The sequence below is a fragment of the Parasteatoda tepidariorum genome, chromosome 2 (assembly GCF_043381705.1).
Source record: "Parasteatoda tepidariorum isolate YZ-2023 chromosome 2, CAS_Ptep_4.0, whole genome shotgun sequence".
In the NCBI taxonomy this organism is placed as follows: Eukaryota; Metazoa; Arthropoda; class Arachnida; order Araneae; family Theridiidae; genus Parasteatoda; species Parasteatoda tepidariorum.
The window spans coordinates 81,567,059-81,577,777 of NC_092205.1; positions in this window are offsets into that span (position 1 = coordinate 81,567,059).

Genomic DNA, 10,719 nt, shown 5'->3' on the forward strand with positions numbered 1-10,719 from the left:
TACTCCATACAGGAATTACTCTAAATTAAAATAGATATAGCAATAAAATAAATTCCTTAATGTATGCAGAATAAAGTTATCGAACTCTAAATCATCATTTCATATTAATCTTCATAAAGTTCCTTTTCATTTTATGTTTTTATATAAAAAAGAATATAATATATATGGAGGAAAATGAAAATTCCATTGATACCCTGAATGTAGAAAAATATTTTTTTCTCGTTTTCGGAGATGAATTTGCTTAATAGAATTTTCACACGAATGAAATCCTGAAATTTTATCTTTGTCAAAGATAATACTTTCTCCGAAATATTTCTAAAGGAAAAATTTTAATATAAATAATATTCCTTGTGTGCATTATATACAGAAAAATACTAATATTTATACTCTTAAAATTATTTCTGAAGTAAATTTTTTAAACTAAATAAAAATTATTACTTATAACTTTTGCTTTGTCGAAAAAAATCTAAATAGCTTATATTGAAATAAATTATAATATTTTAGTATTTTTAGAACTGCAAGTTTTGGGATTCTAGATAGATAGATAGATAGATAGATAGATAGATAGATAGACAGATAGATAGACAGACAGATAGATAGATGGATGGATGGATGGATAGATAGATAGATAGATGGATGGATGGATGGATGGATGGATGGATGGATGGATGGATGGATGGATAGATGGATAGATAGATGGATAGATAGATGGATGGATAGATAGATGGATGGATGGATGGATGGATGGATGGATGGATGGATGGATGGATGGATGGATGGATGGATGGATGGATGGATGGATGGATGGATGGATGGATGGATGGATGGATGGATGGATGGATGGATGGATGGATGGATGGATGGATGGATGGATGGATGGATGGATGGATGGANATAGATAGATAGATAGATAGATAGATAGATAGATAGAAACCTTGCATTATTTATAACTGTTTCCAAGGTTTTATACTTTTAAAACAGTTTTTTGCAGAACACTGTATGAATAATGTAACCGTATAATACTTTCTTACATTTTAAAAAAAATTTTGTTTATCTGAACCTTAATAATGATAGCAACTTTTTTATACCAAAGTTGTGTTTCACTAACTGCTCCACTACACCAAAACTAAAGGTTATTCCTGGTGTAACGCAACACCTGTAATGTTCCTTTACACTACTTGGTTTAAAGTAGTCATTGTTATTCATTACAATTCAGTCATTGTTATCGTTAAGTCATAGTTGGTAAGTGACTCTAAAAGCTTATAATTACAGTAAGATATGATGCACATAATAGTCAGTAAAGTTATTTTCATGATACAATCTAAGGCAATAATTATAAATTTACGATGCATATATACAATATTTCTTTAAATAAAATTAGTTTCTTAATCGGACATAGACACAACATGGATAAAATATTAATATGAATTCAAACAAAGCCGATGTGAATAGAAGTTAAATGTTATAAATTTATTGTATACAATTGTCAGATTTATGCAAGTCTTATGAGACTAAAACAAAAAGCATACATGCATTTTGTAATTGCTTATGTTAATAGTTTAAAAATCGATTCAACAAGATGACTCAAATTGCTTGGCAAATAATTGACGACAATCGATATTTTTTATCAATCAGGAATGAGGATTAAAACTTACTTTGTATTAAATAGACTATGACGAATTATTTAATTAAATCCGAAAAGAGGTACACTTCGTGTAAACAAAACACCATCTTGCACGCCATATTGTGAATTTCTTGTTATTGCACAATTATTCTCATTTAAACTTCGAATAATAGCCCAAAAAGCACCTGTTCTTCCTTTGAAACGTACCTTATCCTCATTTCGCACAAGAATTTAGTTAAATAGAAAGGTTTTTTATCTGAAGTTACTTGGACAATCCAAACTCGCCAGCAATTGGCCTTGTGGAATAAGTTAATAATGTGCATCTTTCGTTTGAGAAGAAAGCACTGCAAGGGTGAAAGCACGCCTTGAATCAGAACCCCACGGGTAGATGGCAACACCATTCATTCGTCAGATTACTTCCTCAATTTAGAGGTAAATATGAGAGAAAAGGAAATTTTCTCCACATCCCTGTACCCAAGATACCGCTCAGCAACTGACGACAGGACTTACAATTCCACAGATTTTAAGAAGTACGTGTATCGCATGTATTCGGTGGGTCCAAGTGGAGTCGATGATCGAACCACGGCCCCTCCTGACCAGAGTCCCATTCTCAAACCACTGGATCATCACGGCCAGTGAATAGTTTAAATATACACTAAATATTAATCAAACTTACTAAGCTCTGAAGAATACAACATTCTTCACCAAAGTGCTGTAGTTTGGTGTAAGCTTTATCAGTTATTGGTGTAAATATTTAACTACATCCTTTAAAGTGTGTAAAAACTCTCAATTCGGTATTAATTTAAAATTAACAGCCTATACATTCATATAATTTTTTAACACCAAATTCAGATAGGATTACACCATGATTCTAACGGTGTATCTAGTTCAATAATTTCTGTGATTTATGGAAAATTAAAGTAAAAGACCAGGAAAGAGCATTATTATTCTAATTTTCCTTTGATGTATTTTGCTAGAAAGTAATACAATAAAACTTAATGCGAGCATTACCGGGTCTTTCGGGGAAAATAATGGAATCATTTTCTTTGAAGCGACTATTTTGGCTCCCAAAAAATAATCATCATAAAATTACTTTTTTCGGACATTATAGTAGAAGATAAAAGACTTAGGCAAATTTCCGCTTCAAACCTTTGAAAACTGCATTAATGTTTGAAAGGAAATCATCAAAAATCTTTTTCAATTCATCAATATTCTTTTGTCTTTCATTTTTTAATAATATTATTATCTTCTAGTCGTTTATATTCTATTCTTTTATCATTTTGAAAAGTGCTTTTTAAAGTTTAAGAGATGTGAAAGAGAAAATAAGTAGCAAGCTCTTCACTAGTTTAAGTTCTATATTCTGTAAAACTTCATTATTTTTCCTTATTGTATGCAATGAAAGTAATTGTTAGGTATTTAAATATTCATTCAACAGATAATAATAATTTAAATATAAGATACAGTAAGGGAAATACATTTTATGTATATTTATTCCATTTTTTTGTTATTATACGTTTTATTTTAATTGCTGAAATGTTGTAATAAAATTTCATTTACAACATTTTAAGACTTTTGCCCCATTTAGAAATAAAAGAAACAATTTACCTTTTGGCGGAGAACACGAGACTTAAAAATCGAATATAAGCTCAATTATTGTCGGTTAAATTTTGTGTAATTCTTTAAATTTCATGCATTTTAAATTTTTGTACTGTTTATAAAATCATTGAAACTTTTATATTGCTGTGGATTTTACAAAAGCCAGCTAATAACATTTTATTGCACTAATAGTTATTTAACAGTCAAGAAAAGATAATGAAACACTTAAGAAATTTTAAGTACCAAATAGAAAAATGCCAGAAAGAGAAATAATAAAGGTGGAAATGACGTTTCGAGTTTGTGCTAGAAATCTTTCAGAAATGTAGGGAAGTACTTTATTTACGTCGCACTAGAGCTGCACAATGGGCTATTGGCGACGGTCTGGGAAACTTACCTGAGGATGATCCGAAAACATGCCATCTCAATTTTGATCCTCTACAGGGGGGATTACTCCCCTTCTTTGTTCACCAGACGATCTGCTCACGAAGTTGAGAATTTTGCGGCAGAACACTTCAACGAGGACCGATACCGCGAACCCTCGGCACCTGGGCAGGCTGATCAAAGTGGTCACCCACACGGCAGCCAGAGATGCTTGACTTCGGTTTTCTACTGGGAATCGTGTCCTTACAATCTGTCCAAAGCGAGACTTTAAGAAGTGTAAGAAAGCAGTTATGCATTTATACTAACTGAATACCCCTTCTTCGCAAGGGGTAAAAAATATAATTAATAAATAATTAATACAATATTTAATAAACTAATTAACTGAATCGTTATTTATCAATGCTACGATACATTATCTAACAACAGTGAAGAAAAGATAATAAAAAAATTAAGAAATTTTACGCACTAAGTAAAAAAAAAACCCGAAGGGAAATAACAAAAATTAAGGTGGAGGGAAATGAAGTTTAGTGTCTGTACTAGAAATTATTAAGAAATGTAAGAAAGCAGTTATGTATTTATACTAGATGAACACCCGTTCCTCGTAAGGAGTGAGAAAAAAAATGAATAAATCATTATTTATCAATGCTTATTATGTCACTATGAACTAAAGAGGTTGCCTCTAAAATAACACATGAAAACGTTTTCGATGCAACATCTTTCGAGAATAAAGAAAATGATTGTTTACATCATAAAATAAAACAATGAAATAACAATATATTTCTTAATTACTAGATTTTATAGTACAGTGAAGACAGCTCAAAAAGTGTCATAAACTGAGCATCGAAAAGAACAGAAAACTGCCCATTGGCAAACTTTGAAGTACCTTCTTCTTAACAAGTGCTAAGTTACACGCGTAAGGTCTTGACAGGAGAGGGAAAGGTGGAAGGGAGAAGAAAAACTTTCACAGATCTAGATGTATGAAATATTGTTTCCGATGAACAGTAAAAGCTGCACCCAGCGAGAATAGTACATTACGAGTGGTTCACTTTTGCGACAAATTTTATAGTCTAGGACAAAATACTAACATTAAAATTATAAAAATTGTACGTTTATGAAGAGTATAAAGTTATTATAAGTTTCCTTTGTTATGGTAAAATTTTCTAGATGAAAATAATTGTTCTGCTTTTCATGTAATATTGTACAAAAAAGAGTATCATTACGACATACATATTCATGGTATTAATACAATGAAATTAAATTGGTACATTAATTCACCTTATTTCTTTCCTACAACATCCTTAACGTTTATAAAGCAAACCTGTGGCTGACCACCAACTAAGTTACAAAGAACTTCCGCTTTTGAAATTCCTGAGCAATCCTAGAACTTTGTTTCGTTGTTTTTTAGAATAGTTTCGGGAGGAAATCACGCGATTTTTACTGAAACGCTAAATTTTTCCATGTGCAAATCCATTTCGGGCAAATCCGCGGCTAAAATTATGAGCAAAACAGGCAATTCATGTTTATTTCTCTTTTCTATTTTATATTTCTTTTTCTATTTTATATTTCTTTTTCTATTTTATTTTCTAAAGTTATTTACAGTCAACTTCTTTAAATTATCCAGCATAATATTACCTTGCGTACATCCATTTTCAGGCCCGTCCTTGGTAACTAGCAAATCAAACGCTCTTCCGTAATGCAGTAAGAATGCACTTTAAAACAAAACTCTTCTAGTTACGCTCAATTTGCGCATTTGTTTTCATATTTTGCAATCTGGCAATCTTATTACGAAAATATTTTAAATCATTCCTGAAACATTTCCCGTTCATGTAAGTTCATTTGAATTCGCTACTCGCTTTATAGATTATGTTTTATATTCTGTTTTTTCTTTATATTTTATTTTCTGTTTTTACATTTTATTTTCACTTATTGAGTTCTATTTTTGTTTGTTTTAATTTTTGTAAATATTTTTTGAGTGCTCCTCACACTATTGTATTGATATATTTTGCTTTGGCTGTATTGACATAATGCTAGAAAGCACTCTTTTTTGCGGATATAATCGTGTGGGCTGATGAAAAGATTGTATCTTTTATTTTTCGGATTTTTCAAAAAAAAATTTATCCTTTTTTTCCGGATTATTTTTTTTTACCCAGTTGTTTGTTATTTTTTTTTTATTATTTTTCTTCTTTCTCCCCCTTTTTCATATGTCTGTAATTTATATTTGCTTTATCTTCATTTTGAACTTANCCGAGTGTTCGCGTACTGTACCTTATTTCAAATATTCAAAAGATATTAATGTTCGACAAAATTATTTCTGGGAAAGAAAGACCATAAAAAGAAATCTTAACAACATATTTGAAAAGTTTCTTTTGAAAAACTTTTATATTCATAGAATTCAAAGTATCAAAGGAAAAGATGGAAGTACTTTTCTATTTTAAAGTTGATAAAAGAATTCAGAAAAGTTAGTTTAATGTGCATTACTTTTTTTTAACATTTTCTTCATTTCAGTTCCAAGTAAAGTAAATAAAACTAAGAAATGGTAAGATGGTTTTCTTTAAACTTATCCTGAATCTCATTAGAAGTAATTTAAACTAAAAATAATATTTTTCAATTAAACCAGGCATTAAATTAAAAGCCATAGGGTATAAAAAAAACATTTCTGCGTTGTTCATTTCAATTTAAAGTTTAATTTCTTACTTAGTGGGTTTTTCAATAATTTAGCCCACCAATTAATCATTGCTTTAAGTATGCTTTATTTATTTTATTTACGAGAAATGCTAGGGAGTTGATGGGCCAATGAGGAGATATTTAATGACCCCTTTATTAACCCCTTACTGCTTCACTACCCTCCGGAAGAAAGAAGATCTTCCCCAGATCCGAAAACTCAACAGTTTGTAAGTTTAGAAGAGTGCGTACACGTGTTAATACCAGATGTGATTTGAGAGTACACTGTTAGAAATTTCTTGGAAAAATGGTTCAATAACAATTTATTTAATTGTTCTTTTACCATATTCAAACAAAACAGTCAAATAATTATAAATAAGGTGGTAATCAAACTGTTTACTGTGAGAAAAACCGTTCATTAACTGCTTCCACCTAATACGGTTAAACAACCAGAATTTTATCACACCAACTTAGCCCACCTAAACAAGCTACTTAGTTAATTGCAACTGCGTACATGTTATAACCAACAGAGTTAATCGGTCAGTCTCGTGACCGACAGAACGGGATTTCGAGTTCCAGCTTTGACACATCAATATTTTCCCTATTCTCATCAACACGTGAGAAGTTTCCCGTGTCTCGCACTCCCCAATTTGTGTCCTGCTCTCTCTGGTGGCCATTACTTAAAAGAAAGACTAACTTCGATGTACAGTTAATTGTCTTTTCTGATGATTTTGAAACCATGCTAGTTGTAAATGGTTAGGAATATATCTTTAGCAAATATGAGAAGAAGAAAAATTTACATATTAGCTTCTGATTCTGTCCATATTATCATGACAAATATAATATATTTATGTGGTTTCATTATTAAAATATTTTATGATTTCAGCGTTTTGAATCCATTAATAATACATTTTTATTTTTGTTTTAATTAAATGATGGTTAGAGTGTTTATATTTCCTAGCTGCGAAAATAATATCGAAATTAAATATATAATTTTTTGTCAAAACTTATGCTTCGTGATTCCTTATTAGCAAGTATTATAGTATTAGAAGCTTGCTTTGTAGTATAATGCTCGATAAGAAGATTAAAGGAGATTAAGCTATTTTTTGTATTAACATTAAAAAAAGAGGAAGAAAAATTCCCATACCCTCCATAAGAAAGGCAGACAACTGACACCATAGCTAAATCTATTCAAGTTTAGTAATTTTTATGCACTTGAAAGCATTATGTAGACCCACTTATTCACTGATCCAAAAATATATTTAGAAAATAAATAGTCAACTGTCACCTAACTCTTATCAGCCATTTAAATCAATCACTATTTTAAATAAACCACAGACGCATAAACAGTCTGAGCCATTTTATTTGAGAAAAGACATGATATCAAAAGGTAAAAGTTACTAAATAATTGCTAAAATGAATGACATTTCCCAGGAATGTTTTAATAATTTAAAAAAAAAACACCTTTTGAGAATGGCATAATAGCCATAAATTTGGTTAAATTTACTTTTCAGTTTTATAGTTTTACTAAAAGTGTGGTAATAAGAACTCTAATTTCGAAAACCAAAATTTCCGATAAACCATGACTACACGAGCGAAAAAATTATTCAAATTAATATTTTAAATACTGTATACATTTTTGTATAAAGTATTTTTGTAAACTGTATTTTAGTTTTATTACCGGAATTATGTTTTTTTATTATCAGAAATGTCATTACCATACAAGAATGTAAATTTTACTCGAATTTTTTTCTCCGTGCTTGGTACTCTCTTTATTTTACACCTGTACAGCTTACACCTGCACAAAAGACAGGGACCATTTTTCTTCTCTTTTTTTATTATTTTCTACTAGAATATTTCTCCAAAAAAAATTAAGAGTAGAATGAAATAAATTTAATGGATTTTGCTGCTTAACTTTCTTAGAAACACGAATATTAAAAATTAGGTTAATGGATTTTGCATAAGATTTTAACTGATTTAAGAAATTTAAAAAATCAATTTATTCCGACACTTCCATTAAAAAGTCATTTCTGACTAGATTATAGTATAAAATATTTTAAATCATGTTGGGACTAAGAGAAAAATAATAAACCATTTTTTAATTATTTCAGATCCACCTGAAAGATAAGTTACGAACCAAACTCATCATAAATATCTGAAATTGAAAAAAAATGCATCTTAACTAACTAGGTCCTAAATACTAGCAATCTGATATAAATTGTTTTTTACCTTGTTAAATGATATTATTTTTTTCATTTTATGCGAGTGCATTGTTTGTTTTACTGATGTTTGCTTGTTTTCAGAATTAAAAATTTTAATCCCAATTCTTCACGCAAAAATAAGCAAGAATGAACGCCACCTACTTTATTTCTGTTTAGAAAATCACTGCTGACTTATTAAGGCTTCTACAACTAGGTGAAAAATTTGAATATTCAATTTTGTTAGCATCAAAACAAATAAGTAAACAAAGATATCACATGCTTGCTCTTTTATTTGGTTGTTGTAGTTATGTAGGTTGTTGTAGTATTTTGTTGTTGTAGTTAATTTACGTCGCACTATAGCTGCACAATGGGATATTGGCGACTGTCTGGGAAGCATCCTTGAGGATGATTCGAAGATATACCATCACAATTTTGATCCTCTGCAGAGGAGATGGCACCCCCGCTTCGTTAGCCCGACGACCTGCACGCGAAATCGAGCACTTTACCGTAGAAGAGTTTAACGAGGACCAATACCGCACACCCTCGGTCCCTATGCAGACTGATCCAAGTGGTCACCCACCCGCACACTGACCACAGCCAGTGATGCTTGACTTCGGTGTTCTGCTGGGAACCGTGTCTTAACGACCAGTCCACTACGGAACTTTTTTATTTGGTTCTGATTAAAGAATATTCCTTTATGTAAGTAAGGAAAGTAAGGAATTGTTGTTTTGTTTGTTTGTTTGTTTTTTTAAGATAGGATATTCTGATTTATTTGGATCGGAATCACTGTTTCAAAATATCTAAATCGTTTCGAAACATGAGTGCTTTCGTTCTTGCAGTGTTTGACACATTAGAACAAATATAAAAATTCGGAGCCATAACAGGGAAACCATTTCAGAATCATACCTGTAACCATTTCAGAAGCCATATCTGGTATCTGATAATAAAACAAGACCAGGAAAAATATCTAAATTCTTCTATTATTTCGAACGTTACTAAACATTGCAAAGCGATTTAAACATTGCTAAAAAGAAATTTTTTCTATTTGAGTCATAGATATTAATCAAACTAGACAGGTAGGAAATCACGAATTAGGAAAAAAAACTAACTGTAAATGTAGCAAACTAACAATGTTGAAATTGATATTAAACCAAGTTTTATTCCTTACATTCTCGCTCCCGTCAAAATGGCGGGTTGAAAGTTCACCCCCTATTTCTCTTGCCCTTGAATAGGAGCTGAAGTACCCAAATAAAAATGGCAAACTTCACAAATAAATGACAAATTGACAAATAAAAATGGTTATTCAGCACGTCTAATAACTCCGTAGTTGCATTTCAGTAGGCTACAGATTGTTCAAAAGTGGTATTTTTTTCCTTCAGTCTTAAGCTAATAAGTATCGAAATAATTGTTGAATACTAAATATTTATACCGTCTTTAATTTTTTACAGCTCATTGTAATGTAAAATAAATGTTTAAATCGTATAGTTTTTGAGCGCCAAAACAAATTTAACGTAAATCCAAAAAAAAGTGAAAAAGAAATCGCGAGAAAGGACTTAAAATTTCAATAACTTTAAAGAAAATTGGAATTTCAAAAAAAAAAAACTCTGTGTTTTCATAAACAAACCCATTTCATCATAACAAATTTCAACCTCTAGTTGCATTTCTGTTGTCTGCAGAGCGGCCGGTACAGTATTTTTTTATGTCAACTTCAACAAATTCTGGAGCTAATAATTTAATTTAAATTGTTTATTCTATCATACTTTCTGTACATTTTTGTACAATTCTTCGTAATTTCAAGCCTCTGCGTTCTACACGTTTTGCGACATAGAACAAAATGTAACATTAAGTTAAACACTCATAACAGCGACTGAGATTTTTTAATGCAGAGAGATATTCTTAATTTAATATTAACTAGTGGGCTGCGGCCCCTGCTCGCTAACGCTCGCCAACCCCCGAAAATTGCTACGCAAACTTATATGGTTTGCTTCGCAAACCAAACTCGCTTCGCTCGCTACTAACTTAGGTACATTGCAAATGCACAAAATTCTAAGAATTCAAAACAATCATTCAAATCCATATAAAAACTTTTTTTTTAAATTACATCATTTTAGTAAATACTAAGTCATTAAAATAAATTTGAATTCAAATAACTGACATGTAATTCGTTAAACCTATTAGGAATGTGCTATAGTATAATTCGTGATATAAATCAAAAATCGTCAAATAAATTCGTAATATATAAATTCGTGAAAAAAA